This window comes from Plecotus auritus (assembly GCF_963455305.1).
Source record: "Plecotus auritus genome assembly, chromosome: 6".
Classification (NCBI taxonomy): domain Eukaryota; kingdom Metazoa; phylum Chordata; class Mammalia; order Chiroptera; family Vespertilionidae; genus Plecotus; species Plecotus auritus.
Genome location: NC_137773.1, coordinates 17,483,048 through 17,507,635, shown reverse-complemented (window position 1 = coordinate 17,507,635; position 24,588 = coordinate 17,483,048). Strand labels below are relative to the sequence as shown.

Genomic DNA, 24,588 nt, shown 5'->3' with positions numbered 1-24,588 from the left:
CTCTTCCTCCCACTCCTCCCTTTCTCTCTGAAGTCAATAAAAACATATTAAAAACAAAATACACATCCAGACCAGCTGGCATCACCAATCTAAGTTCTAAATAACAGGTTTGTCCCAAAACAAACCTGAACCTGAATCCCTGTGATTCAACAGGGTTGTTTTTTTGTTTTTGTTTTTTTTTTAGAGAAAGATATTTTATCACCTTACAAGAAGCTTTGTTGGAACTCACAATATCCTTGAACTGCAAGCAACAGTGATTTTAGAGTGTTAATGCAGTGAACTTAAGTAGAAAAAAAAGAAAGGAAAACCTATACAATTGTCAGTGCTAAATGAACTGAGAAGTAGTTGGAAAGAACATTTTAGACTCGGTTTCTATATTCTGTTTTTACTTTTAAGGAATCCTTTGGTATTGTTGAGCCCCATTGACTAGAATGGTACCAACATAATATGACATTTGTTTAGTATGTATATGTTTTCATATAATACTGTGGTGGAACCGGTCCATTTAGCAAGTGAGACTCATAAGATGTATTCAGACAACAAGGTTATTCTCCCAAACACAATATAACCCATTAGAACTCACTGGCTACACCACGCTAGAGGGGCTTTCCCTGCCCTTGTTACTCTCAGAGAATGAAGAGTCATCTATACAGTTTAGTCACGGAGACAGTCTCATTTTAGTAATCCAAGGAGAAGAGGAAAAGGGGCAGAGAAGTCTTCCTTAGATAGTGCTATTATAGCTGGTGTCAGCGTTCTTTACCCTTGCCTCACCTATCTCTTCTCTAACCCTCTCTATAGCTCACTTACCAACCCAATTTCCCCTCCAGTCCCACCCCTCCCCCAGGCCCTAAATCATGCCAGGGCCACCAGACAATTAGAGACCACCCTAGAGCCCAAAGTCTACTAGAATTATTCAAACTAAACTGTTTACTCTGCCTTACTGAGGAACACCCAATAAAGTCTCTGGTCTAGGCTCCCCGATTACTCCTCTCTGACTAAGCCCGGTGCCTCCCCATGTGGCCCTGCATTGAGTGGTGTGCCCCTTCTTCTCTCAGGGAAAGTAAATCATAATTTCTCCTTTCAATGGCTTTGGCCTGTCCATATCATCACTCAGTCATTTCCCTAAGTTTAAAACCCCTTGGTACAAGAACCCAGGGCATTTCACAATTTGGAAAGCATTTTTTTTAAAGTGTCTCTGATTGATTACCTAGTACCTGGCCTCAGAATCTTACAACCAACAGTTTAAAAACATTTAAGAGCAATCAAAAAAAAAAAAATGTGATAGCCCAGCCATAGATACTTCATTTAAATTTTGTTTTAATGAACTGAACTAACAGTAATGGAGGTAAAATGGGCAGTAAAATTTTACCTTTAACTCACTTATTTTCTATATCATTGGGTGCATAATGCAGCATTTCTCAAAGTATGTCCTCCAGAATACTCACCCCATAGACAGTGAACAGATAGTAGGGAAAAAATATTTTATTCAAATTTTCTTGGAATCTCTGGATCAACATTTTCTGACTCTGTTCTCTCCCAGGAATAATGTTGGATACTTTACTTACCTTGCATTTCCACTACTGAAAACCAGTTGTGCTTTTTAGAAAATTCTAAGAGCTAAATCTCAGGAGACTAAAGAACTTGCTCAAGGTTTTAAGAGGCCCATTAGATATTAACACTTGGGTTTTATTGCCTTCAAAAGCCACACCTACAGAACACTATATATGTATAAGAACACAGTACTCTCTGAGAATTGTATGAGAGGAACACCATAAAGTAACAAAATGATGGCTCGGGAAGCTAATTCCGACCCATCCACTAGCAGTTTTCCATGAGCATGGTTAGAACACATCTCTAAATGTCTTGGGACATTGGCTTTGTCATAGGACAAACAGAGGACACAATAATAGAATGGATTCTATAATGTTAAGGAGAAGGTTAGGATAATGAATATGATATCAAAGCATAGAGAAGTTCCATAACAAAAATAACTATTTTTTCTCTTACCTAGAGTATTGGTGTTTGAAATTCCACCATGGACCTGTAGCTTAGTTTCCCCATGTAGAAAGTTTACATATCCTTAAGTCTAATGCATTAACTAAGGCTTTAAACTCAAAAAACTATGAGGACTGGTCAGTAACCAATGGATAAAGTGAGAGGTTGCTAGGGGGTAGGAAGACTCTGATGCTCTGAACCCCACATCACTGACCTTGAGATGTTGAGTTGGGGAAATCAATGGAGCCGCTAGCAATGAAATTGCAATCTTTTAGGCAGGAACAAACCCAAGGGATAAAGTATTAAATTCCAGTGCTGTGGGGTGAAAAAGATTGTGCAGCTCACTGCACACTGTGTGATCAAAGTGATTTGGGGTCTTGCTAGAAGTTTTCAAAAATTAAAATTCTGGAAAATAGGAAAGAGTAGAAAAGGATTAAATCTGTACTGTCCAATATTGTAGCCACAGGCCACATGTAAAGCTATGGAGAACTTGAAATGTGACTTGTCTACATCAAGATGTGCTATAAATGTAAAATACATTTCCTTTCCTTTTAATAACTGCCATATGCCTTTTATTGGCTCTGTTCATTCACTTATCCATCAATCCATCCAACAAAAAATTATTAAGTCGTCAACTCGAGGTCAGGCCATGGGCAAGTTCATCCAGCTCCTTGAGCCCCATATTAAACACTGGCTTGGAGACTTGCATCTGACCTAGGTATGTTTCACATTTTGGATGAAAAATAGAATTGATTTTTGGTTTTAGAGAAAATGACATCACTTCTAGAGTGTTTTCCCTAGGTGCTAGGTGCCCTTGGCCTCCATTGTATCATTTTTTGCTAGAAGATCCATTTGACTTGCTTAGAATGAAAAAGAATTTTTTTTTCAAAGCATCTTCACAACCCATATACCCAGACAGTTGGACAACCTGTATATAATAGTGTAAAAATAATTTTATTAGATAGATGGTTCTTCATTTTAAACGGTTGTGTGGTACTGGGAAAGTAACCTCCCTGAAATCCATTGCATCATCTATAAAATTAGGGAATTGTACTTAATGATTGCTAAGGGTTCTTCTGGCTCTAAAATAAATTCTAAGTAATTGAAGGAATGTTGCTATTTTTTTTATATATCTGGGGCATTCTTCCTGATGACTTAAATTTCTGGAGGAAGATAAGGACCTTGTTTTCATTCATTACTTGATATTTTGTATTCTGTTGCATGGTCTCTTCAAAAGGTCTGACTGATTGGGGTATAATTCAGTACTGACAGAAAGGTAAAGGGGAAAGAACATTGGGCAAGAAGTCAGAGACCTACATTATGACTTTAGTCCTGCTACTAATACTTGTGTGACTGTGGGCAGGTCACCGCAGGGCCTTGAGCCCCAATTTCTTTTTCTGTTAAATGGCAAGGTTGGGTTACATGGTCTCCACGGCACTCTCTTGCTCTAAAATTCTTTAGTTTTATATCTAGATATGCATTCAGTTAATTCTGGTCTCAACTGTTTTCATGAACCAGAACCATAGACAATAAATTGCTGGCATGAGTGGCTCTCCCAAGTCTAGGATGGATTTCATAAGATGTCAAAAGTAAATGTGATTAGAGAGAACACCATTTTATCAAGAGATCTCCAGTGCCCAGAACCACCCATGACTGAGTCCAGTGTCATTTCTGACTGTGCATTGATAAGCCAGTTACATCAGCATATTTATTTCCACTCTGACGAAATGACCCTGCCATTGCCTTCAGGCCTTGGGCTGGCCATGCCCTTAGGTACAGGAATTCTCATCTCTCCTGAGGGCCTTGTATCTGTTGTCATTTAACCCAGAGGATTCATGGCTCATGTATGACCTCTGGTTTATGAGCATGTGATTAATCATGACAGTTTTATTGATTTTTGAGCAGTGATTCAGCCCGGACCTCTGGACTGGGGCTCCATCCAGATATTTTTCAGGGTGCCTGATTTGAGAGCCTTCAGGTGCTGCTCTGTTACCGCATCTAGTGTTTGTCTTAATTCCCATCTCATTTCCTTTTACATCTCCAGTAAGGCATCTTATTTACTCCATCCATTTATCCATCTGTCAGTCAACAAGAATTTATTATGTCTACTTTAAGTCAGGCCTAAAGAAAAATAAAATAAAATATGATTACTGCTTTCAAGAGGTCTGCCCACTCTTGGACAAGTTTACAAATCAAGGTAAAGCTTCAAAATCCATTGCTACCTGGCACTGTGATGGATGAACTGGTTAACAATAAAGATGATAAAAGCAATTACTAATTGTGAATTATAGGATTTATCAAGCAGTTTTTCAAAGTGTTTTCATTTCTTTGCAAAACTTAAAGGTGTTCAATATCATTATTTAATCTATAGTAATAAAAGGGTAATATGCTAATTAGACTGGACGTCTTTTGGACGTCATTCTGGATGTCCTTCCTGACGAAGCCGGGGCCAATGGGAGCCAGCCAGGTCCTGGGTGCCTGAGGGCAGTCTGGGGGAAGCCAGCCCGGATCCCAGGCATCTGCCAGTGGCAGGAGGAGGGAAGCCAGTGCCTGCAGCCAGGGGAAAGAAGGTCTACTTTTGCATGAATTTTTGTGCATCAGGCATCTAGTTTATCCATAAGAAAAAATGACAGCTTTAGTGATTTGTCAAAGATAACACATTTATTATTTTATTTACTTACTGACCTCCTACTATATGTCAGGCATTGTTCCAGTAATAAACAAAGCAGTGTCTCCCTCTCCACGGAGCCATGTTTTAGAGGGGGTACTGCCGGCATTCTTTTCCCAGCCTTACAAAGGGTTCAGCAATCTGGAGAAAGGGGATGATGCGTAGATGATTAAAGAGTCCGGAGACGAAAGATAATTTTGAAAGGCATTGGGGGTCAGAGGAGCTTCAGCTAAAGGAACTGAAGACTCACCTTGTCTAAGGACCCCATGCTATTTATTTAACACAATTTGTCCTAAGGCAAGGTGGAGATATACACTTCAAAGGGTAAGGTTTCAAAGGTTATACAGAAGCATTGTCAGTTTGGGGAATAGCCTACAGCTGTTCAGGTGTTTGGCCAACAGGAGGCAATAAAATGCCTTGAGCTATCTGGCAGCAAACAATTATCCTATTCAGGTTTGGGAGAAGTGCCGTTTTAGCCGTTTCCAACAGGTAAATTACATATGTGGCTCAGCCATTGTTGAGTTTCAACCTTTTGGTGAAACTTTTGTAATTATTACATGCTAGAATTGGCTCCCAGCAGGGTACCAACCATCCTCAAGTATATAGGAGTGGGCTGTTGGATATTGAGAAGTGCACCCACATAGATGGAGAAAGGGGTGCTGTCTTAGTGTGGCCAGAGAAAGCTTCATGTAAGAGGTAATGTTTGAGCAAAGACCTGAATTAAGTGATGAAGCCTGCTGTGCAGAGAGCTTGGGGAAGAGCATTTTAGCAAGAGAACAGTAAATATAAAGGCCTGGAGGCTGGACCTATGGTTGGAGGACCAGGAAGAAGGCCAGGGTGGCTGGTATGGAGTTGTGTTCTTCCTCTAAGCCCACATTTTCATGGACTTGGCTTAGACAGAAATGTTCCTTTTCTTCTGCAAGTGCTTGATATTTAACAGCAGTCAGACTGCGGCACTTTTAGAAGACAACAAATCGTAGCTGTCTGAAGGTGAGGGAAGGCGTTCACCCTGAGGTTGAGGAGAGGGGACTGGTACAAATTTCAGGTGACACAGGATGTCATCTGAAATGTTCACTGACTCCTGCTACACACACGGTTCTTCACAGGTTGCTCTTTTCTGTCTTTGTTCACGAACAACCAAAAGGAGAAGGAAGTCAAGGAATTCCACTCCTTCCTTTGTGAGTGGAGTCAATCTTGGGGGGTAAATTTGGGTTCCTTCTTTCCTTCTGTATTTCCTAACCGCTGGCCTGAGGGCAGTAGCTCCGTAAACAGCCTGGTACCTTGTACTTGCTGTGTGGAGAGTCAAGGGTGTGGTTGTGACCCTGAAAAGGTGAGTTGCATGCCACTCCATCCATTTAGACTGAGATGCACTTTTCTCTACCTGCCAGGCCAGCCAGTGTGTTTACAATGTCTGGTTTGGACATGACTTTCATTTTCTAAATAATTGATACAATATTCTAGGTATTGACTTTCAGTTAAACCCTGCTGCTCGTTATAGTTTCTCTTTCTCAAGTTTGCAAAGCTTGGAGATTAGAGACAGCTTTGAGGCAGCTCTGCTGACATTCTTAACGCGGGGACAGTTTAGAGTGAGTCTCATCGCACCATCACCCAGACTGGAGCTAAAGCCAGGCGAGAGAGGGAGTTGCCTGATGCCTGTTAGAGTGGCTTTCTCGGCCTGGCTGTGCTGTGTTTCAGGATTTGAAGCTTAAATCTACAGCAACCGAAAGAAACTCTGTGAGTACTTACACTCGTCTGAAATTGGCAACTCGGAAATCAGGTCTTTCCAATATACAGAAACTAACTGGGTGATTCCCACGTGCCTGCCTGTACCTCAGGGAAATAAATGTGGGCTTCCGTCTGGATCCACTGAAGAACTCGTTCCCAGCACCTGACATTATTATGAAAGAGAGAGAAAAGCTGCAATAAACCCAGCCTCAAGAATCTCTCCCTTTAACAGGAGCAGGAGGCGTTTTTTGTTTTTTTGTTTTTTGTTTCTGTTTTTTCCCCCTAAAAAGACAGAGCATGCTAAGGCCAAATCTCTTTCAACTTTTAACTGAAAGAAAGGACAGAACATTTATAAAACACCCATAGTTTGCCACTTTCTATGCTTGGTGACAAACATGTTAAGTATTCACACCCATCCACCTAGGTAGTTTACTTGTATTTTATAGAAGAGGAACCAGAGGTGCAAAATATTAAGTGTCTTGTTCAAGGTCACATAAGGAATATAGAATAGAACTGGCATATGGGAATGGGTCTTTTTGATACTAAAGCTGCTATTTCACTGCTCTGTTAAAAAAAAAAAAAGACAATTTTAAATCTGAAAGTATTAAGTTATTCCCTAAGCTAATATCTTCATTGTATAATTACTTGCTTAAACTGTGACTTTTCCCAAGCTATTCAGCCACTCTGAAATGACTTTTTTGTGTTTCCCGGACCTGGGCTCATTCTCACACATATATCAGTTAGTTGACATGCCGTTCTTTTCACTGCTTGCCCATTACAAGGCACTGTGTGATGAGAAAGGTGGCTTAGATGATAAAAAATGATTGGCGACTTTTCCCAGCACACTCTCGGTGGAATGAATAACGCATGGCCCTTTATGATAAAGGGTTTCCTTTTACCTGAGCTCTGTAATTTCTAGGGGTCATCTTGGTTAAATTAGATTTTAATTCTGAAATATTGTTGCTGGAAATGTTCCCACTGGCCAGTTCATATCTCCTGAATAATAGGATTGGAGCCCAAATGGAAAGTGCTAGTAAATGAGGAAGATGTGCCATGTAACCTTTGGGGACAAGTTTTCCTTTTTTTAATAAGAAGAGCTTTTACACGTGCAAAAAGTTGTTACCGTAACGGGTATATCCGACATTCCCGAACAGCAGAGGTGCTCCTCAGATGGGCATTTTTTGTTAACCCAAGGTCTTCTCGGCCACAATGTGACCTGAGGGACCCTTGTGTTCTTTCTTCTCCTTTTATGCAGCTCTTTCTTTCTGCCATGTTTTGAGTCCAAGAGAGGGAGCTTGCTTGTTGGTTAGCCTCTTTGACATACGTGTGTTATAGAGAATGTAGGAGAAAGTGAACCTGACTCACTAGGTCTGGCTTATACACAAAGTATACAGAGAGAGCCATTAATAAAACAAAGGCAAACCTCTCAAACCCTTCTGTAAGCATGTGGAATAGACACTTAACCAAAAGGAGCACCCTACTTCCAACTTCTAGTTGCCTACTTACCACATTGCCTGACAGGTTCACATGTATTAAGCAGCTAATTTCTCAGAATCTGTGGTAGCCCCATCGCCAGCAAGGTCAAGATTACTCTAAGCCAAGGGAAAAATGGCGGCGGAATAGACAGACGTGTTCCGAGCCTTGTCCGGGAGCAGAAAGAAAGAACAGCTGAGGGTCGCACAAGGAGTGTTTGTTGGCAAGTTGGGGGACAGCTGAACTCCAGAAGAAGGTGGGGGACTGCTAGACGGGGTTCCCCTGACCTGGCAGCCCCCACTGCGGCTGGGTCCCCTCCCGGAGCTGCGGGCTTGGACGCGGAGTCTGCACCATCTCGAACCGGAAAGTGGAGCTTATCGGAAGCCTGAGAATCCACAACTGCGGCACCCACAGAACAGCTGCGAGCCCCAGAACAACGCTCCCCAATTGGCGCAAACACACGGGTTCAGAGGAGCTCTACACTCAACCACAGAAAGGTCAGATTTCGCCTGGGATAAGGTGAGGTCTCTGGTCCCGGCGGGAGAGAGGAACGCACATTTTGCGGGAGCTGGAGGACCAGGGAAGTCTGTGCCTAGAAAAATCCGTGGCTGTTGGGGCTGGCGTGATCTGTGAATGTGGAAGGGTGTCCTCAGAGCTGCTAGCAGAAGGGCTCTCTAAAAAGCAACCCATTTTGATCTGACGTGCAGGGACACCCTAAGAATTTCAGGGATGTGCCGGCTGCCTAGACTTACGCGCAGCCCCCGAGTTCGCACACTTGGGCTTTTTCCTCTTCAAATCCTTGCTTCTGATTACTAAGCCCAATACATAGGATCACCCAGCTGGGGACACCCTGGGAGACTGCAGGGGAAAGTTGTTTTTCTGGAACCTGGGGATCGGAGCGGGGAGTGACCATCGGAGAGCCAGCTCTGAGGCAGCCCACTCCCACAAACCGGTAGTGAGTGCCACAGGGAAAGAAGGCTCTAACACTGCCTAGAGAGGCCATAGATAAACCCAGAAGTCAATCCAGAAACACTGCCACCCAGGGGCTGAATCACAAATTGACTCTTGTGTAATCAAAAATAAAGGAATACAAATTAAGACACACCGCCTGCTTAAAATCAGGACTGGCTTACATCACTGAAGAGCAGTGGAACACAGGGAACCACAATACTGTCCGGACTGAGAAACAGGCGTGCCAAACAGAACAACAGAGGAAGTGAATGACCTTTACTACTCCACATTTTATTTTTATTTTTTATTTTTTTATTTTTTTATTTTCATTTTTTGCATCTTCTACTCAAGAAACTAACTTTTTTTCTTTTTTTCCTCACTTGATTTTACCTTTTTAATTATTACATTTTTATTTTCAATCCGTATTATTACTACTGCTATTTTATTTTTTTTTTTAAAGTGTCATTTTATGTTCTCTTCATTTTATTTTGGGATTAGTATTCTACATTCTATTTTTATCTTTCCTTTAGCATCGTTTTACTCTATCTCAACTCTACCTTTATGCCATCACTCTCTTTCTAACCTTCCCCTTTTTGGTGTCCTGTTCATCTTACCCCTTTCCTGCTTTAGATTTTCCCTATTCTTTCTGTTTACCCCTTGTTAAAATTTCACCCTACTTACATATCTAATCTCCAATCCCCTGCTCCAAGTCCATACACACCTCTCTCTTTGCTGTCTTAACTATCCAAAAAATTGTTTTTCTCTCTGTCCTTTTGTTGTTGTTCGCTTGAATGTAGATTATATGGAATTTTTATGTTTTTTTGTGAGATTGTTTTGCTTATTCTTCTTTTCTTCTTTTGTTTATTTTTTTTGTTTGTTTTGTGCTTCTGTTTTCCCTTGCCTCACTCAATATTAGTTGGTATTGTAGTTTGTAATAATCCCCAGGTACTTGTTGCTGGCATTTGCTGGAATTAGTGATTATTCTATTGGAGTTTTATCCCCAATATATATAGTCTGTTCACTTTCTCTCTTAGTCTCTTTCTTGTCACTCTTACTTTTTTTTTTGTTTTTTTTCCCTTTTCCCAATTTCACTTTGACACTCCTTTTTTCTTCTTCTTCTTTCTTTCTTTTTCCTCTTCTTCTTTCTCTCCTATCCCCTAATTTGCCTTTCTCTGGTGGTCACCTTTATTGGAGGTTATTAATATCGTGAATACATTTCTGTTCAGTGCCTTGTGTGTTATACCTGGTAGTGCTGTATTTTATGCCTTTAAATCAACGCAGGAGAGAGAGAACTACATAACCAGACACCCAGAGAAGAGAGACCATGGGGAGACAAAGAAACAGTCCGCATATGAAAGAAAAGCAGGCATCACCAGAAAATGAAGTAAATGAAATGGAGGCAAGCAACCTTCCAGAAAAAGAATTCAGAGAAATGGTCATAAGGTGGCTGAAAAGAATGGAAGACAAATTCGACAATATGAGCAAGAACCAAGAGGAAATGAAGAAGAACCAAGAAGAAATGAAAAATGACATTGCTGCTGTAAAGAACTCAATAGAAAGCATCAAGAGTAGACTAGAAGAAGCAGAGGACTGCATCAGTGAGCTAGAAGACAAGATGGGAAAAAATACCCAAGTAGAGCAACTTCTAGAGAAAAAAAAATTAAAAGGCAGGAGGAGAGCCTAAGGGAACTTTGGGACAACACAAAACAAAACAACATCTGCATAATAGGGGTTCCAGAAGGAAAGGAAGCTGAGCAAGGAATAGAAAACCTCTGAAAAAATAATGACAGAAAATTTCCCTGATATAGGGAAGAAAAAACCCACACAAATCCAAGAAGCTCACACAGTCCCAAGCAAAATGAACCCCAAAAGACCAACGCCAAGGCACATTATAATTAAACTGGCAAACACCAACGACAGAGTAAGAATCTTAAAAGTGTCAAGAGAGAGACAGAAAGTTACCTACAAAGGAACACCCATCAGACTAGCAACTGATTTCTCAACAGAAACTCATCAGGCCAGAAGGGAATGGAATGAAATATACAAAGTCATGCAAAGTAAGGGTCTGAATCCAAGAATACTGTACCCAGCAAGGCTATCAATCAAAATTGAAGGTGAAATCAGGAGCTTCACAGACAAAAAAGGACTAAAGGAATTTATTACCACCAAACCAGCAATGCAAGAAATGCTAAAGGGTCTACTGTAAAAAAAAAAGAAATAGGAAGTGAATAAGGAACACAGGGGTAAAGAATAGGAATGGCGACAAATAAGTACCTATCAATAATAACTTTAAATGTAAATGGATTAAATGCCCCAATCAAAAGACATAGGGTAACGGATTGGATAATAAAACACGACCCATATATCTGCTGTCTACAAGAAAACCACCTCAGAAAAAAAGATGCACACAGACTGAGGGTGAAGGGATGGAAAAAGGTTTTCCAGGCAAATGGAACTGAAAAAAAAGCTGGGGTAGCAATACTTATATCTGACAAATTAGATCTCAAAGTGAAGGACATAACAAGAGATAAGGAAGGCCACTTCATAATACTAAAGGGAGTAATCCAACAAGAAGAAATAACTCTGGTAAACATATATGCACCCAATACAGGAGCACCCAAATACAAAAAAAAAACTCCTGGAGGATATCAAGGGAGAGATTGACAGCAATACAATCATAGTAGGAGACTTTAATAGCCGACTATCACCATTGGACAAATCCTCTAAACAAAAAATCAGCAAAGAAACATCAATCCTAAATGACTCACTAGACCAGATGGAATTAATTGACATCTTCAGAACATTTCACCCCAAAGCCACAGAATATACATTCTTCTCAAGTGCACATGGGTCATTTTCAAAGATAGACCATATGTTGGGACATAGGCAAAGTCTCTTCAAATTCAAGAAGATAGAAATCATATCAAGCATCTTCTCAGACCACAGTGGCATAAAACTGGAAATCAACTACAATAAAAACAACCCAAAGAAATCAAACACATGGAGACTAAACAGCATGCTATTAAACCATGACTGGGTTACCAGAGAGATCAAAGAAGAAAGAAAAAAAATCATGGCAACAAATGACAATGAAAACACTACAATCCAAAATCTATGGGACACAGCGAAAGCAGTCTTGAGAGGGAAGTTCATAGCTCTACAAGCCTACTTCAAAAAACAAGAAACAATGGTAATAAATTACCTAACCCACAACTCAAAGAGTTAGAAAAAGAGCAACAAGAAAAGCCCAGTGTAAGCAGAAAAAAGGAAATAATAAAGATCAGAGCAGAGATAAACGACCTAGAGACCAAAGAAACAACACAAAAGATCAACAAAACCAAGAGCTGGTTCTTTGAAAGGATAAACAAAGTTGATGAACCTCTAGCCAGGCTCACCAAGAAGCAAAGAGAGAGGACCCAAATAAACAAAATCAGAAATGAAAGAGGTGAAATAACAACAGATCCCGCCGAAATACAAAGGATTGTTAAAAAATACTACGAACAACTCTATTCCAACAAACTGGACAACCTGGAGGAAATGGACATATTCCTAGAAAAATATAACCTTCCAAAACTCAATCAGGAAGAATCTGAACAGCTCAATATGCCAGTAACTATGGAAGAAATTGAAGCAGTCATCAAAGAGCTTCCGGCAAACAAAAGCCCAGGGCCAGACGGCTTCACAGGAGAGTTTTACCAAACATTCAAGGAAGAACTAAAACCTATCCTCTTCAGACTATTCCAAAAAAATTCAAGAGGAAGGAACACTTCCAAGCTCCTTCTATGAAGCCAGCATCACCCTAATACCAAAACCAGATAAAGAGAACACAATGAAGGAGAATTACAGGCCAATATCCCTCATGAATGTAGATGCCAAAATCCTCAACAAAATTCTAGCAAACCGGATCCAGCAGTACATCAGAAAGATCATACACCATGACCAAGTAGGGTTTATCCCAGGAATGCAAGGATGGTACAATATCCGCAAATCAATAAATGTGATACATCACATAAACAAATTGAGAGATAAAAATCACATAGTCATATCAATTGATGCAGAAAAAGCATTTGACAAAATCCAATACACTTTCCTGATAAAAACTCTCAACAAGGTGGGAATAGAAGGATCATACCTCAACATAATAAAAGCTATATATGATAAACCCACAGCAAACATCATACTCAATGGGCAAAAGCTAAAACCATTTCCCCTAAGAATAGGAACAAGACAGGGATGCCCATTCTCACCACTCCTGTTTGACATAGTACTGGAAGTATTAGCCATTGCAATTAGATAAGAAGAAGAAATAAAAGGCATCCAAATTGGAAAAGAAGAAGTAAAGCTGTCCTTATTTGCAGATGACATGATATTGTACATAAAAAAACCCGAAAGACTCCATCAAAAAACTAACAGACTTAATAAATGAACTCGGCAATGTAGCAGGATACAAAATTAACACCAAGAAATCTATGGCATTTCTATACACCAACAGTGAACTTACAGAAAGAGAGACTAAAAAAGCAATCTCATTTTCCATCGAACCAAAAAAATTAAGATGCTTAAGAATAAACCTAACCAAGGAGGTAAAAGACCTATATGCGGAAAACTACAGGACACTGAAAAAAGAGATAGAGGAAGATGTAAACAGATGGAAGAACATACCATGTTCATGGATTGGTAGAATCAACATCATTAAAATGTCCATACTACCCAAAGCAATCTATAGATTCAATGCACTCCCCATTAAAATACCAACAGCATATTTCACAGACCTAGAAAGAACTCTCCAAAAATTCATCTGGAATAAAAAAAGACCCCGAATAGCCACAGCAATCCTGAGAAAGAAGAATAAAGTAGGAGGGATCTCAATACCAGATTTCAAGCTGTATTACAAAGCCACTGTCCTCAAAACAGCCTGGTACTGGCACAAGAACAGACATATAGATCAATGGAAAAGAATAGAGAATCCAGATATCGACCCAAACCACTATGCGCAATTAATATTTGACAAAGGAGGCATGAGCATACAATGGAGTCAAAACAGTCTCTTCAATAAATGGTGTTGGGAAAATTGGACAGATACATGCAAAAAAATGAAACTAGATCACCAACTTACACCATACACAAAAATAAACTCAAAATGGATACAGGACTTAAACATAAGATGGGAAACAATAAAAATACTAGAGGAATCCACCGGCAGCAAAATCTCAGACATATGCCAAAAGAACTTTTTCAGTGATACTGCCCGTAGGGCAATGGAAGCCAAAGAGAAAATAAACAAATGGGACTACATCAAAATAAAAAGCTTTTGCACAGCAAAAGAAACCATCAACAAAACAACAAGAAACCCCACTGTATGGGAGAACATATTTGCAAATGTTATCACTGATAAAGGTTTAATCTCCAACATCTACAGGCAGCTTATACAACTTAATAAAAGGAAGATAAATGATCCAATAAAAAAATGGGCAATGGACCTAAATAGAATCTTTTCGAAAGAAGACCGAAGGAAGGCCAAGAGACACATGAAAACATGCTCAAAGTCACTAATTATCCGAGAGATGCAAATCAAAACGACAATGCGATACCATCTCACACCTGTCAGAATGGCTATCATCAACAAATCAACAAACGACAAGTGTTGGCGAGGATACGGAGAAAAAGGAACCCTCGTGCACTGCTGGTGGGAATGCAGACTGGTGCAGCCACTGTGGAGAACAGTATGGAGTTTCCTCAAAAAACTGAAAATGGAACTCCCATTTGACCCAGTAATCCCACTCCTAGGAATATATCCTAAGAAACTAGAAACACCAATCAGAAAGGATATATGCACCCCTATGTTCATAGCAGCACAATTTACAAAAGCTAAGATTTGGAAACAGCCTAGGTGCCCATCAGCAGATGACTGGATCAGAAAACTATGGTACATCTACACAATGGAATACTATGCTGCCATAAAAAAGAAGGAATTACTACCATTTGTAGGCACCTGGATGGAATTAGAGAACATTATGCTAAGTGAAATAAGCCAGTCAATGAAAGAAAAATACCACATGATCTCACTCATTTGGGGATAATGAAAAACATTATAAACTGATGAACAAAAAGATAGATACAGAGGCAGTAAAGCATCAAACAGACTGTCAAATTACAGTGGTAAGGTTAGGGAGAGGTGGGGGAAATAAGAGATCAACTGAAGGACTTATATGCATGCATATAAGAGTAACCAAAGGAGGCAAAACATTGGGGGGTGAGGGCATGTATGGGAGTGGGGTTGGGGGGGGGCAATGGTAAGATATGTACACATATAATACCTTAATAAAAAAATAAATAAATAAATAAATAAAAAAGATTACTCTAAGCCAGTGGTCGGCAAACTCATTAGTCAACAGAGCCAAATATCAACAGTACAACGATTGAAATTTCTTTTGAGAGCCAAATTTTTTAAACTTAAACTATATAGGTAGGTACATTTTATTAACTTAAATAGGGTACTCCTAAGCTGGCCTTTGCTAAAATCTCAAGGGGCCAAAGAGCCGCATGTGGCTCACGAGCCGCAGTTTGCTGACCACTGCTCTAAGCTCTTTGTAGTTGTGACATCGCTCATTCTTACATGACCACATTGTAAACTCAAGCCTGGCAACCTTTACTGGCAGGGATCCAAGGGAAAGTTTTAACTTAGTGCTTGAGAACTCTTGATACTGTCACATAATGGGTTTTCCCTCTCCTGGGAAGCAGAAGTGACGAATAGTCTATGACAGTGGTCGGCAAACTCATTAGTCAATAGAGCCAAATATCAACAGTACAACGATTGAAATTTCTTTTGAGAGCCAAATTTTTTTAACTTAAACTTCTTCTAACGCCACTTCTTCAAAATAGACTCACCCAGGCCGTGGTATTTTGTGGAAGAGCCACACTCAAGTGGCCGAAGAGCCGCATGTGGCTCGCAAGCCACAATTTGCCGACCACAGGTCTATGACAATGGTGGCCATTTCCCCAAACAAAGCTAAGAAAGTCTCATGTTCTCTCCTAGAGAAGGGTTGGGTCACATCTGTAAGGAGTGAGTGGCGGATGTGGAGATTATGTAACGTGGAAGAAATCTTTATGAATGTTTCTTTTCATTCAAAGTCGTGTTCACTTGCTTTTCTGATATACTTCTCTTTCTGTAAACTGAATGTGGGGATAAAATTCTCTATTACTGTATTAGTCAGTGTTCCCCAGGGAAACAGAACCAATAGTGTGTGTGTGTGTGTGTGTGTGTGTGTGTGTGTGTGTGTGTGTGTGTGTCTGTGTAAAGAGATTTATTATAAGGAATTGGCTTATATGATTATGGAGGCTGACCAGTCTCAGAATCTGCAGCCTGCCAGCTGGAGACACAGGAGAGGTGATGATGCAGTTGTAGTCTGAGTCCTAAGGCTGGAGAAAACAGACCACTGATGTTTAAGTTCCAGTCCAAAGGACAGTAGGCTGAGGTACTAGAAAGAGCCAATGATTCAGTTCAAATCTGAAAAATTCCCCCTGACTCAAGAGAGGGTCAGCCTTTTTCAGGCCTTCAACTGATTGGATGAGGCCCACCCACATTAGGGAGGGCAATCTGCTTTGCTGCATCTACCAGTTCAAATGTGAACCTCATCCAGAAATGCTCTCACCGACACACCCAGAATAACGTTTGTCCAGATATCTGGTCACGGCATGGCCTAATCACATTGACACACAAAATTAGCCACCACAGTTACTATCCCAAAGAAAGTTTAAAAAATGCCTGTGATTTGATTTGGTTTGCTTTATATTCTTGATCTTCTATGCTGTCTGTTCTTCTTGCACAGAGAATTTCCCCACTTCTGGGTCTCTTAAAATGTTCAGTTCCCCTTCTTAAGCGATGGATGGAGGGTGTGGGTAATATCTGGCATAGAAATTAAATGGGAATAAAAGGTAAATGGAGCCAAAACCGGTTTGGCTCAGTGGATAGAGCGTCAGCCTGGGGACTGAAAGGTCCCAGGTTCGATTCCGGTCAAGGGCACGTAACTTGGTTGCGGGCACATCCCCAGTGGGGGGTGTGCAGGAGGCAGCTGATCGATGTTTCTCTCTCATCGATGTTTCTAGCTCTCTATCCCTCTTCCTTCCTCTCTGTAAAAAATCAATAAAATATATATTTTTTTAAAAAAAGGTAAATGGAATCCTTTTAACCAGTTTCAGTCTTTTAATATTTGATGATTTGATTATATGCAGTTAAAATCATTAAAGTGCTATATTTTGCAGAGAGGAAGGCAGTCTCAATTTTTTACAAACCCTAAGACAGCCCTTCTCCTTTCCTTTCCTCCTGAATTGCTAGCTTTAAGATATCGGGTGAGTTCTAATCCCTTCACTTTCTCCTAGAAACTGTCTGAGACAAATTTAGTGGCAGACTCCTTTTGCTTCTTCATACCTGCCCCTTATCTCCTGCCTTGTGCATCCTCTTGACATTGGCAGCTTTGTCATTGACCCTGTTTCTCCTTTCTCTTGCACAAGCCTCTCAGAGCACATCAAATCAAGGAAGTGCTAAATAGTGTGTGGCAGAGTGTGACTGCCACAGATTAGAGAAGGTAATCAGAAAAGGAAGAAGGTGATGGATGTGGGAGCTGGGGGGTGGGGTGATGGATGGTTCAGTATAGGGCGCTATTGAATATTTACATGTGCCAGGCACCCTGCTAAGCAGATCAAATGTGCACATGCACATACACACTCCTCAAAGAAGGACACGATGGTCCCCATTTTATAGATATAAAAGGTTCAAGGAAGGTCTGATGACTAGTAAGTGATGGCACCTGGACCCCAAAATGGGTCTTTTTGGTTTCATAACTCATGGTCTTGATCATTGGGCTCTATGAATTTGGCTAGGCAAAGGAAGTGGGAAATCTATTCCAAAATAATTATTTCAGTTGAACAAAATTGTAGAACCCATTATCATCAAGTTCTTTTTACTAGAACACTACTTTTGGAATGAATTCTAAGGTAGTCAGTACATCAAAGTTTTGGACTCTTGTGAAGTCTTGTTGGAATTTATCTAAATTAAAATGTAAACCAGTTCCCATCATGCCCATCCTTAACATACTCCATTGGCACTGATCAAATGTAGAATAAAAATCCAGACTATGCCATAGAAACTTCTCCAAGATGCTCTGTAAATCTGGTCCCTTCCAGCCTGAACTCATCTACTACTGCCCTCTGTCTTACACAGAGGTCTTCTTGGTGTTCCTCAATGTACTAGATTTAGTCTCCCTTCCCCCCGGATCTCTCATGGTGACTCCTTCACTTCTTTTAGGTTTCTGCTGAGACAACTTCTTGCTCCTTTTGCCTGAGGTATACCCTTCCCTCTCTCCTCACCCTCTCCTTTCTGGTGCTGCCTCATTCTTCATAGTGCTTCAGAGCTCTGGCTGTGTAATGCTGAATAATAAAAGAGACGGTACATGCCTTTGTTCACTGAGCAGACAGGATTTTCCAAGGGTTTGATAGTTTCCTGTACTGTCCCACTGTTTCAAGAACCCTTGCATGTAACATGAGAAGAATATTAGGCCTCAGGGGTATGTGCCAGAGAAGCAGGAATAGGTATCATCTGTGGATTGCTACTGTTTCTCCTTAGTTTAAGGCTCGAGGTAATTGTAGAAACTGGCAAGACGTCTATAGGACTGCAATACATCTGTTACTAAGCTTTGGCAGGCCAATTTGGACATCAAAACTTGAACAGAAGGGCCAAATTAAGAGGTAAGAAGTCTCTAGTGCCAGGAGCCGCGTACTAGCCTTCCTGTTTCTGAACTCATCCTTCTAAACCTTTCTCACAAGCATCAGAGAGGCACTGGACCCTTTGAAGCTATAACTCGCAGTCTCATAAAAGACACTGTCGTGTACAACTGACACCTTTTCCTAATGAAAACAGAAAGTAGATAGGACAGGTAGCTCCCTCGGGTGTTTTACTCCAGAGAAAGAATCTATTTGGGGAGGGATTCTCACAGCGTGCATTTTTAATATCACTCGGGCCCACGTGTTAATCAGGCTTTGTACTGGTAGGAACCGCTCACCCAGCGGCAGGATGGCCATTGTAGGGATTCCATCTGAACACTCTGCAGAGGCCTGGTCATATTTCACTTGTTTTCTTTGGTGTCGGCTAAAGACAAATGAGTCCCCACCTTTATCAACAATAGCTCGGGACGCATGAGATCACATTTTTCACCTGGGACAGGGGATGCGACCAGTTGCATTTTGGTATCCATCTCTCATTTTCTTCCTGCCCGACAATCGATAAATTCTCCGCCTATGTCTCTTTTTAAAGGTTGCTTACACGTTTCTGTTTCAGAACACTGTGCTACCATTGGTTTTTGTGCCTAAATCCTCCCAGAATCCGGGTACGCATTTGGAGTGATTTTTAAGAGCTGTGGCATTTTTTGTTTTGTTTTTGTTGGGCAAAAACTGCCTAATTGCAGCATTTCTGAGTTGTGGGCCCGGGTGTCTTGTAGCAGCTGTAATTTGTCATCTGAAGAACATCCCATTCCTGTGCATCGTAGAAGAGGATTTTCTTTAAGAGGAAAAGACATTCATGTTTATGCTGCGTAGCTGCCATTAAGTCGGGGAGTGGGGTGGGGGCGTGGAGAGGAAGCAGACAAGAGCAGCGAGGCTTGTCCGGGTTTGCACTGAGAGCCAGCAGAAGGTTGAAGCTGGCACCTGAGAACCATACTTTTCTCATGATTCCAGGCGATGTGTTTACACTTCCTCGCAAACATTCTTGAAGGCTAATCTTGCATTGACGTCTAGAGGTGCACGGCCATCCCCGTGTTGATCTGGCTGTTTTCCCAAATGGCCAGCAAAAGCAGCTCTGGTCTGTGTAAGTGGTACCCAGAGGGCGTGGACTCACCAGGCAGGCTTGGCTTCATCAGGGAGCTGCCCTCGCAGTTCTCTGTGGCTGACAGCAGACTTTTCCTCCCCTCCCCTCAGTCACTTTGGACTGTCTGTCTGTTCTGTGTCAGAGATTATGATAGGTGGCTGGGATGAAAAGACATGGAAGATACTGCCCTTGCCTGTGAGAAGCTTTCAATCCGATAGAGCGAAGAACTAACAGGAGAGCCCTGGCAAGCACACCCTGGCTGCTAGAGCACCTGCTGCAAGTTAGTTCATTTATGCTCACAGTTCCCAGCCCCAGCATATCTCATAGCCAAACCTTCATTAGTGAAGAAATACAATCCTACTTGTCTCCAAAGACACAGAGAGAAGCCAAGTGTTCAAATGGTCGCTCCTGTGTCATCCTATAGGCTGACTTCTCTGCTAACCCTGCACGCACATGTAGCTTGGGTAAGAATTAAATCTTACTCGTTTGAAGCCATTGAGAATGTTGTTGTTACTATGGTATATAACCTAGCCTCTTTGGACTGATATACATGGATTGTCTCATGTATCCCTCAAATTTAGAAGATATATCAATTATCTTGATTATTTAAGGAAGAGTGAGCTGTAGAAAGAGTGCCAACAAGTGAAGTGGTCGAGCCAGCATTTAACCCATGCAGTTTGATCTCAGAACTCATATTCTTAGCCAATGTACCCAACTGTGTGTGTGTGTGTGTGTGTGTGTGTTCGTTCCAGTGACTGAGAAAAGTGTTTTCCAAAGGACTGATAGGAATGCCCTAAAAGGCAAGGAGAAATAAAGCAATTTGGAAATAAAAAGAATTAGGCTTATTGCCTGTGTGCATGTATGTGGGAGCCATCCCTCCTCTCTGGCTCTTTGGTTCACCCCCAGGAAAAGTACAGACCAAGGAATGCCCATCCATATAGTGCTGCTGGCAACCAAGAAGTACAGAATGCTTCCAATACTATGGCCTTGGCTCTATAAATTGTTAAAAGCAACTTTATAAGCTGTTATAAAATATAAGTGCCATCTTTTCATGTGCTGTTGGCTATGTGTATGTCTTCTTTGGAAACATGTCTATTCAGATCCTCTGCCCATTTTTCAATTGAATTGTTTCTTTTTGTTATTGAATTGTAGGACTTCTTTCTATACTTTGGATATTAACCCCTTCTCAGATATATGATTTGCAAATATCTTCTATTTCATTTTGTTAATGGTTTCTTTCGCTGTGTAAAAGCTTTTTAGTTTGATGTAATTCCATTTGCTCATTTTTGTCTTTGGAGTGAAATCTAACAATACATTGCTAAGACCAATGTCAGAGAGCTTACCACATGGGTGTTCACATCCCCCCAATCACCAATGTTTCCCCCTTTGGGGGCTGTATCACACTAGTTGAGAATGCATGCTCTAATATATTGGAATCTACCCAAGGGATAGGCCTAGGTTTTATCATTTTTATAATCACCTTTCAAAATGCAGCACTCAGAAGGAAGCAATTCTATCCCATGGCAAGTATTTGCTGATTGTATACTCTGAGCTAAGCAATGTTTTAGAAACTGAAACGACTGCGGACAAAAACCCTACACCTCAGGAAGCTTACCTTCTAAAATGTCTGTGTCTAGATAAAATTGCTTTAATCCGAACTAAGGAGCGCCTGCCAATAAAAGTGCTCTGGCAGGAGAGAGCCTTGGGACCTGCTGACTGAAATAGGACTTGGCATTTCTTCCAGCTTGAAAATGTGCTGATGGAATTAAAAACCTGTTCATGCTGATGGAGCAGGAAATTCAGAGGAGCACGAAATAGTACTCTCTTCAAATCAATGTAATCCTGATTCCCAGCCCCCTCCCACAAGGCTCAGCAGGGCATTCCATATCGCTAGGATCTTCAGGATGTCCCCATGCTTTGCCCAGCACAGTGGGAAGGCTCCTGGGCCCACCAGTCACTGTCTCTCATTGGCAATGGCTGAGAGAATTGTGGTCCAACCCATATGGTCCCTTTAGGTCTAGAAAAGAGACCTCTCTGCTATTCCTGGGGGAGGGAAATGTCCCCATGCTTTGCCCAGCACAGTGGGAAGGCCCCTGGGCCCACCAGTCACTGTCTCTCATTGGCGATGGCTGAGAGAATTGTGGTCCGACCCACATGGTCCCTTTAGGTCTAGAGAAGAGACCTCTCTTCTATTCCTGGGGGAGGGAAACCTTGGACTGTCTGGAGTCCACTTCCCTCTGAGGTCCTAACCCCTCCTGGGGACACTGGGGGGACAGTGGTCTATAGAACTCATGGGAATCGCAGACTTCCTGTCCACCCCCAGCTGGGAAAAGTCTCCTCTTCTCTTTCTTGCCTCCCTTCCCAGCACACCTGGCACAATCCATTCAACCAGAGTTACCTTGTACAATAGGTAAGATTGACAGCCCCGCTCCCTCCCCCCCCCTCCCCCCACCCCCCCACACACACACTGCTTTCAGGCTGCTTTGCTCTCAAAATCTCTAAGCCGTGTGATTACAAAGCCTGGGAATCTGTTTGAAATGGTGATGAAAAGGGCCAAGGTTTGGCATGAGTGATGTGAAGAAGGAAACAAATTAATATTTCAGTCTATTGTCCTGCCACTCTAAAATCACTTTAATCTATACTCACTTTATAGAAAATTGTCCATTTGAAATACTCAAGCAGTCAATCTGGACCAGATAAAGAATAAAGAGAAAATGCCATAACCTTTGGACTAGCCCAGAGAGAGATTCTCCATTTCTAACCCTCTGCCCTTGTCCTCAGGCCCTATCTCCCCAAAGGACCTTACAGGGACCACCCTGTATTGGCCTCAGAATATAATGTGATTTGCTCATGTGTTAGTGAAACTCCTATGTGCCAGACCTGAGGGAGGCACTGGTGATGCTATGATGTGTAGGACCTCAGAGGCCCTGCCCTCACCAAGATAGCAGTGGGATTCTATCTCCCACTTCTGTCTCAAAGGCACATTACAGACTTGGGGAGCATTCACTGGACAGTGCTGGCTCTGTCCAAGCCCAGCCACCCAGCTGCTACAATTCTCATGCTTGCCTTTAAGAATATTGAAGTTTTACCATTAGTAGAGGGCGGGGGGAGGGAATGGTCTATTTCTTTCTAATTTCTTTAGAAATAACTGTAGATCTTCTAAATTCATCTTACTGGGAGGGAAGTGTTGCTTCAAAACTGAACTAAAGCACCTACCTTAGCAATATCCACAGCTTATAAAGAATATTTATTGTTGAAAGTATTACGTACGTCCCCCTTTTTTCCCCATGACCCCTTCTAGCCCGCCCCCTCCTCTCCCTCCCCTGCCTCAGGCCTTCGCCACACTATTGTCTGTGTCCATGGGTTATGCATATATGCCTACAAGTTCTTTGGTTGATCTCTTCACACCCACCTGCCCTCCACCTCCTTCCCTCTGAGATTCGACAGTCTGTTCCATGTTTCTAGGTCTCTGGATCTATTTTGTTCATCAGTTTGTTTTGTTCATTAGATTCCACATATGAATAAGATCATGTGATACTTGGCTTTCTCTGACTGGCTTATTTTGCTTAGCATAATGCTCCTCAGTTCCTTAGGCAGTTAAAGGTGAAATGGTTTCAATGAGGCTGTTCTCAAGCTGTACAAATCCAGTTCGATAGTTACAGAGCTGTAAAGGAGACTCTAATGTGGACCACATCAGTTGGCTATTCTAATCTGCTTTGTGTTATATTCTCGAAATAGAGACCAATAAAAAAAATCCACACTGATAGGCCTTTCCCATCACATATCTTTGGGCAGAACTAAGGACTGGGAGGGAAACTGGAAGAATGAAATGATGATGAATAATAATAGGAAGAAACTATAGGTAGAAGAAAGGATAGATTCATCAAGTTTGTAGTGAGTTTTCTAACAAGTCAGGTATTTAAGCAAAGGGAAGTTACTATTGCAAAGGAGTTAATTGACTGATGAGATGAATGTTTCTCAAACTTTAGTCATTCTGGTACCTTCCTTACTGTTCCCCTTCGGCTATGTGCCACCTGTGATACAAACAGTTTCAGAGGCCAGAACTGCAAGGGACTTAATGTTTTTGTGACTCTCCATGGCTCACCGCACACAATTACAGTCGGCCTTCCATATCTGTGGATTCTGCATTTGCAGATTCAATTTTCCATGGATCAAAAGTATGTGGGAAAATGTTACATTGCTACTGACATGTACTATGTAGTTAGGCCTACCATGATTGGGTCAGATTGAACAGGTACAGAATTTTTCTTGCCACTATTCCCTAAGCATAACAACTCTTAGAGTCTAACAACTGTTTACATAGCATTTATATTGTATCAGGCATTATAAGAAATCTGGAAATGGCTTAAAGTATACACAAGGATGAGCATAGATTATATGCAAATACTATTCCATTTTTATAAGGCAGTTGAGTGTGGATTTTGGTATCCATGGAGGGCAGGGGTTCTTATGACCAATCCCCCACAGATACCAAGAGACTGCTATATGCACAAATAGGCTTTCCAGAAATAGCTTTTCATTTTCTCTTTTTGTTGCCGATTCGACCTGCTGCTGGTGTGATATGAACATGCCCTTCAGCCGGTGGCCTCTCACACTGGCTTTGAATGCTCAGTCTGGGGCCCTCTTGGCAGAGTTGTCCCCACAACTCAAAATAGAAACATACAGATGGCATGCTATCCAGGAAAGAACAATATTACCCGAGAGATGTGTTCCCAGCCACAGGTTGGACTGCTGTTATGAAGCAGGGAAGGGGAAAGTGCCCATTTTCTCCTTGTCCATTCCTCCCACCCCCCACATGGTGTCTGTGCTGAATGTGATGAGGTACAGAGCATGTGGCAGTGCCAGGTAGATTCCGGTGAGAAACTGCAGGGTTGTGAGCAGAGTGAGTGAAATGGGC

General features: G+C 41.5%; 1 protein-coding gene across 1 annotated transcript in view; it reads left to right on the top strand.

Moving 5' to 3' along the window:
* The window catches only part of SGCD (sarcoglycan delta), a gene marked incomplete at its 3' end in the record, with an annotated part of 771,422 nt that overhangs the window by 596,035 nt on the left and 150,799 nt on the right, over window positions 1-24,588 (top strand). The gene's annotated exons all lie outside the window — the stretch shown is intronic.